Source organism: Dothidotthia symphoricarpi (assembly GCF_010015815.1).
Source record: "Dothidotthia symphoricarpi CBS 119687 unplaced genomic scaffold P153scaffold_10, whole genome shotgun sequence".
Lineage (NCBI taxonomy): Eukaryota > Fungi > Ascomycota > Dothideomycetes > Pleosporales > Dothidotthiaceae > Dothidotthia > Dothidotthia symphoricarpi.
In genome coordinates, this window is record NW_022985017.1 from 836 (window position 1) to 8,705 (window position 7,870).

Sequence of the window (7,870 nt, forward strand, 5' to 3'; positions counted from 1 at the left end):
ATAGTAGTATTAAGGTTAAGTTATTAAAAGATATTATAGTAGTAGAGGAATTTATCTATACCCTTAGTAACAGTGTATATATAGAGTACGTTTATAAAGTAGATATAAACGTCTAGGTAGTACACTAGGCTATTACTATAGCTGTTATACAGGGCCGTATATCTATATATAAGTAATAGGTAGAGGTTAGTAAATAACTTAAGATACGTTAGCTTAGGTATACTTAGTTCCTCTAGGCGTAAAGGGGGGCCAGCCTTAAGGTTTATATGTCTGCCTTTATACTCTAGGTAGAGGTTAATTAAGTAGGTTACTTCCTCCTAAGTAATAGTATATAATAGGTACTAGGGTTCTACTTAGTAAGATAATTAGCTTTTAGCTTACAGTTAAGGTCTGTATATATACCTATAAAGTATAACATAGCTATAGTTATATAGATATCTAGTAGTAGGAGGAGAAAGTTAGGCTACTAGAGATAGAGGTAGGGAATAAGAGGCGTTTATATTTATATCTTATTTACAGCAGTATATACTAGCCTATAGACTTACTTTTACTTTTCCTTATTTTTATATATATTCTGTATTTTTACTTATATAATAATTAGTAGCCTCTTAGCTTAAAGCGTTTACGTTATATAATATAGTAACCTAGCTAATAGTGTATATATATACTTTATAGATATATATATATAGCTTCTACTTCTATAAGTATATTAGCTGTCCTGCTTACTATATATTAATATTAGTATTAACTTTCTCCTAAATTTATACCTCTCTACTATACCGTCTAAATAGTAGGCTATACCTAGGCTCTTCTTCTAATATATATATCTAGGTAAGCTAGTTTATATCTAAGCATATACGCCCTACTGCGTAGTTATTGCTAAAGTATTCTACTTTAGAAAAGTAGGTCTAGAAGTCTTTATTACTCTTTAGATCTTACTACTTACCCTCTAAGTCCTAAATATATTTAATCTAGATAGTATAGGTAGTTAGTAGGGTATCCTATATAACTGCCTATATATCTAGGATAGTATAGTAATTTTAATAGAGGACTCCTAGTACTAGGGATTATATTAGTTAGCCTATACTAGCGTCTAGCTACTTTATACAGTAGTTAACTAGTAGTAAGTATAAATAGCACTATAGTTTACTCTACTAGTTCTTTATACGTAATCTAAATTAGGTAGTAATATTACTAGTCTAATAGTTATAATTAGTCTTAGGATAATTAAAGGGCTTCTTATTAGTAAAGTAAGCTATACAGTTTCTAGTCTAAAAGGTATATATCTAGAGTAGTTTCTTGTTAAATAGCTAGCTGTACTCTTACGCTCTTAAGTGCTATATAGACTTTACATATTCTAGACTTTACTACTAGTAGGTGCTCTTAAATCTAGAGGTAGAGGAGTAATTAGATAAAAAGAATCTTATAGGTAGTTAGTAGATTTCTTAAAGTTTCTATAATAACGTATATACTAGAGCTATATTAGCGCTTATAGATAGGTAGTAGAGCTAGACTTAAAGTAGTAAAGGAATAGCTATATAGTAGTAAAGAGGACTGTAGGTTAAAGGTTTATAAGGTTAGTATTCTTAGGTACTATTATTTACTGTAGGGCTGTAGTGTATATAGCTACCTAGATATAGGTCTTAATAGAGTAGGTTCCTGTTATACTTCTATAGAGAGACTTACTTTATTATACTCTATATAGAAGTAGTTATAGTAAATATTACACTTTTCTTTATTAGTCTTATAGAATTATTATATATTATTACTATTAAAGTATAGGTCTAGTATCTTACACTAACAGTCCTTAGTAGTCTTATCTAGCTAGATAAAGAGTATAACAATTTTCTTTACTTAATCTATAGCCTTATTAAAGAAGGGGTAGCGTATTCTAGTAGGTAGTAAGATACGCGCTATATATAGTAGGCTATTCTACCTACCTTAACTAGACTATTAGATCTAGCCTTCTATATACTCTAGGAGCCTGTACTGCAGTATATACTAGATATTAGGGCTATATACGCTAACTGTATAAGCGCTTATTATAACTATAATACCTACTAGGATATAGGTAAAGGTAGCCTAGGTCTCTGCTTACTTCTCTACACTCTTTTTACTATAGTAGTAGTAGTAGCCTAGGTATTTACTTAACTCTTTAGTAGTTATAGTATAGTTAACATAGATAAAGATCTTTTTATATTACTTTACTAGTCCCCTTATATAGTAGGCTAGATCTTATACTATAAAGATAGTAGTGTTTTTAAGGTTAACTACCTTATACTATATATTAGTGTAGACTGTAGAACTGTAGAATAATACAGTATTATCTAGTATACCTAGGTTACGTAGGGCCTTGCGTTTAAGCTCTATAAGTATAGTTACTAATAGGAGTATAATTAGTATATAGTATTATACAATATCTTATAGGTTAAGAAGATATAGGTAATAGAGACTATCTAGGAGAAGTACGTAGTAATACTTATCTATAACTATATATTTAAGGGCTCTAAGGCTGCAGAGTTACTGCGTAAGTAATATAAAGGATAAATTACTAATATTCTTTAGCATAGTAAGGATTATAAATACTGTATTATTAGAAATCCTCTAACTCTATACAGTAGCCTTAATATAGAGCTCCTTATATTATACTAGGATATTAGTATAAAAGGTAACTAGTAGGACTATAATAATAGTCTAACTATACCCTAGAAAGTATACTAGGAGTAGAAATGTTAGACTCTTCCCCTCTAATATACTAGTAATCTAGATAACAAATAATTCTCTTTCTAAAACTACTTAGATGCACTTTTCCTAGTTACTGTAAAACTTAGCAGAGGGGCTAAGGTTTTCCTAGAGTAGGCGTTAGAGATTAATATTTTTACGCTTCTCTTATTACTACTTCTATAAAGAGCTAGTAGTATCTATTCCTCTAGCCTTTATATTAGGATAGGTATTAAAGAGTAGGTATCTATACTACTAGAATAAGATCTTAAAGTAGACCTTTAGTGTATTATATTTTCTATTAAGTATATAAGACATGTTAACTATGTAGATAGAATAGGCTATCTCTAGAGAATAGCCTACCTATATCTTATAGGCTTTATTAATAGCTTTATCTAACATATTATCTACCTCTTAGCTAGTTAGTTCTAGATATTAACCCTCTTTACTTTCTAATTTTCTACTAAAGGCTATAATAATATATTATAACGTGCTTAGGGTAATTTCTTAGCCTATAAAATATACTATTACCTTTTAGATTATTTTGCTAAGGAGTAGTAAGGTAGTGTACTACCTACTAAGGATATCTAACTAAAGAAGTAAACTGTTAGCCTAGTAGAAGTAATAGCTATAAAGCTCTTTAGGACTACTATACTATAGGTAGACATAGAATAGTTAGATAAGCTATAGGTACTAGAATAATAGACTACCTACTTCTTAGGGTAGAAAGCAATAGATAACCTTTAGGGATTTATCTTAGTTATAGCCCTTATAGTACCTAGGGACAACAGTAATAAGCCTATTATAGAGGAAGATATTATAGATACTATTATTAGATATATTCTTATATTATACGCTAAGTAGTTCTGTTCTATAGGCTAGTTATCTAGATACTAGGTAGATAAGTATAAGCAGATACTTTAATACCTCTTAGACTACGTTACAGTACCTTTCTTTCTAAGTCTTATTATTAAGGTCTTTAATAATAATATCCTTAAACGTATTAGCTCTAATAGCTAAGAAGAGCTATCTCTATATAAAGTTCTCTCTATAGATAAAAAGGGCTATATTAGAAATAAGTAGGTTATTACTCTTAGGTCTATACTTAATAAGGCGTTTAAATAGTATTATTAGGAGTAAGGCCCTTTATTCTATAAAGTATAGTCTATATATTAGTATAGATGTTAGCTTATACTCCTTCTACATAGCGTTAATATACTTATCTAGGATTATAGTTATGTTATAATAGGTAACTATATCCCTATTTTAATTTATAAAGGTATCTAATATATTACTATACTAGAACTTACTAATAAACTATGCTATAGAAATAATCTATTATATAGGGGTAGGGTATACTATAGAGAGGTTATTTATTACCTATATACTAAACTAGTCTGTAATAGTATAGTTACAGTGCTTATTATCTAGCTCTTTTCTTATACTGCGCACTTATTTAGTAAAGAGTTACTTTACTTCTACCTAAGATATACTAGAGAGGTTAGCTAGGTCTAAACTATCTAATTCTATATCTAATTAGACACTCCCTGGCTAGACCCTAAGGTAAGCCTTAGTCTAAGGGATAATATTGTTCTAAAGCTTCTATATACCTATAAACCTTATAAACTTCTTTAGTACAGATAGGTCTATTATATAGTAATATACCTTACAGAACTAGTTACCTTTAGGACTAACTACTAGGAAGGCTAATAGTATAATAAGGCAGAGCTTAAAATTATCTAACCTAGATGTCTATTCTAGTAGAGCTAGCTAGAATCTATAGCAAAGTTATTCTATAGTAGAAAGAACGTAGTAATTATAGAGATATTTAACTACTAGATATTTATCTATATTATTAATATAGGCTATAAGCAAATCCTAGGCCTTTGCTTAGTAGTTAATAAGAGAAAAGGTAGGTAGGTGTTTAAAGCCTATATTAAGTATATAGAAAAAGAATATAAAGATCTTCTATAGATAGAAAGAGTATTAGAGGTTATAGTTCTAGTATAGCTTAAGTAGGTAGAGTAGTATATCTCTTTTATATTCTTATATTACCTAGATCCTAGCAAAGCGTATTATCTTAATTACAGTGTTTTACTATATTTAAACTATACTCTTAACACTAGTATAAAGATAGTATACTTTTAGTTCTTAGGTTAGATATAGGGTAGCTGTATATTCTAGTATCTAACTCTATTGTATCTCTTATATAGTGTGCTAAAACTTAGTACGTTCTAGCTATAGATTTATCTAGATAGCTAGGGTTTCTAAGATAACAGTATATTTAGTTACCTAATATAACTTAGTAAGGTATGCTGTACCTTAAAACTATACTTTAAGTTACTCTAGTATAGGGTTTAGCTCTAAGTCTATATTAGTTATCTCTAGTAAGCCTAGTACTACTATCTAGGTTTCGTCTTACTTATTACTAGGAGATAGACTTACACTATTACTGCGTAGTAGCTCTACTGCGTTATCTTCTGCCTAGGATACTAGGTACACTTTAAAGTGTAAGGCAGTATTACTACCTTTTAGAACTAAAGTAAAGAAATACTAGCTTATAATAGTAGTATAAGGTTTTTAGGTACTATCTACGTTTACGCTATATAAACTGTAGATATATATCTTTATATTCCTTTCTACACTATCCCCTCTAAGGATAAGGGGGTAGCTAGTATATTAAATAGAGTCTCTATAGACTCTAAGTTCTAGGATAGCCTTAATAGATGTTAGTAGAAGCTTAAACTCTGCGTATATTTTCTTTAAGATTTATAGGATATATACTAGTAGGCTTATAACAGCTTCTTATATATCCTTTTATTCCCTAGGGGTTGTCTATGCTTAATAGAGGTTAGTAAAGTAGGCTAGGACTTTATCTAGTAACACTATATATTAGTAAAAGATATAGATAATAATTCTATATTAGATATCTACCTTAATTAAAGGATAGATATAAATATTTAATATATTTTTATAAAGATATATAGTACTAATAAATTAAGAGATACTAGCTGTTTAAATATGTATTATATATAACCTTTTCTACTACTATTACAGTAGTATAGCTACTATATTACTGCTTATAAAACTCTTATCTTAGTGTTTCCTCCTACTAGCTGTATATAAATATATCTACTGTAAAAGTAGAAGTAATTATTATATATATTAATATTATAGATATAGTATAATAGTTTTATTATTATACACTTAGAATAAAGCTATCTTATTTCCTCCTACTATATTAAATAAAATACTGCAGAGTTTATACTAAATAAAAAATAAACTTTATATCTACGTAACCTAATATAATATACTTAGCTATAAGACGTATATTAGCGTTATACTATAAGCTTAGAACCTAGGGTAAAATAGTAGTCTAGGAATTGTAAGGGTATATATCTCTATTATAATAACTCTGTTGTTAAAATATCTACGTCTATCCTTAGGGTAGCTATAGAGAAACATTCTTTAGATATTATAGGTTAAGAAGAAAGGGTTAATTTTATTAACTATATATCTAAGTGTTTAGAGGGTAAGTCTACTAGGTACTAGGTAGTACTAGAAGGAGATAAAGGTTTCTAGATATTTATTATATAATATCTACTAGACGCATTAGAGTAGATCTACTAGTAAATTAATTAATATTAACTAGTTAAGGTAGTTACTACTATATATAATACCCTAGATAGTGTTACTACTAAAAGCAGAGAAGAGGCTACAGACTAAAGGAACACTAATAATAATAGTGTACGTAGTACTAAGTAGGCTAAAAAGAGCTATAACACTAATTTACGTAAGGGGACTAAGGAGTTAATAGAATAATTAAACGCTACTTTTATACAGATAGTAGTTAGCAGCTAGGAGGTTACTATAGCTAATAGAGATATTACCTTATTAAGTAATAAATAGATTTAATACTAGAATTTCTCTAAGAGATTTATTAGCGCTAGTGTAACTATAGTTACTAGTATAATTACTAGAGCTGTTATAGTTAGCATAGTTAAATTAATTAAGAACTAGGTTATAGTTTTCTCTATATAGTAGTTATAGTTTAATAAGGGTTAGCTATTATTTATTAAGGGTAATAGCTAGGGATCCTCTATTCTATTTACTACTAGATCTAAATTAGAGAATAAGCTAGACTATACAATTAGATAGTAAAATACCTAGATAGCTCTAACCTAGACCTTATTAAATTTAAATAATAGTAGTAGACTCTTAATACTAGATACAGCTAATTTTAGGAACCTATTCTTTACTATATAGTCTAATAAAGCAGTTACCCTAGTTAGCAAAATACAGTATTAATAGATTATATCCTCTCTCTATATAGAATATAAAAGACTTAAAAAGTTAATATAAAGTAAAGCTAAGCGCTCTAAGAGAGGTTAGGGTTTTATAATATTAGCTAAGGAGTAATTATTCTTAGCTGTCTATAGAGAGTAACTTACTAACCTAATATCTAGGCAGCCTATAACTGCTATATTAAAATAAGATTTTCCTAAGGAATAGACATTATACAGTAGGTGCCTTAAATATAGAAAGAGATAGAATATACTATATAACTAGTTTAGCGTAGAAATCTTTACGTTATTACCCTAAGTAATAATTTTAAATACCTACCTTAAGTGTTCTATTATACAGATAAGACTAGCCTAGTAGATAGAGCTGTTAGCTAAGTGTAATAAGAAGGCTATAGGTCTTACCTATACTATTACTCTAATATATATCTCTTATATAAATAGTTAAGCTCTTCTAGAATAAATATAGTAGGAAGATACTAATAATAAGGAGCTAGTAAACATTTATATAGCTAACTTATTTAGGGATAATTCTAGTTAAATAGGGAAGGTTTATAAGGTTTAAGATACTAAAGATAATAAGTTTAGATTAGGTATTAAGTAGTAAATAGTAGTATAGTAATAGTTCTTATTATACACTTCTAGTTTCTAACTACTACGTAGTTTTATTATTAAGGTAGCCTACTTTTCTAGGGCTGTTCTAGATCTGTCTAACTATTCTAAAAGTTATTAGATACTCTATAGTTATCTAGGTTAGTACAGAGGGTATATATTAGGTCTAGGTAATTTTTGCGTCTAGTTAATTTTTAAGTCTAGTTAATTTTTAAGTCTAGTTAATTTTTAAGTCT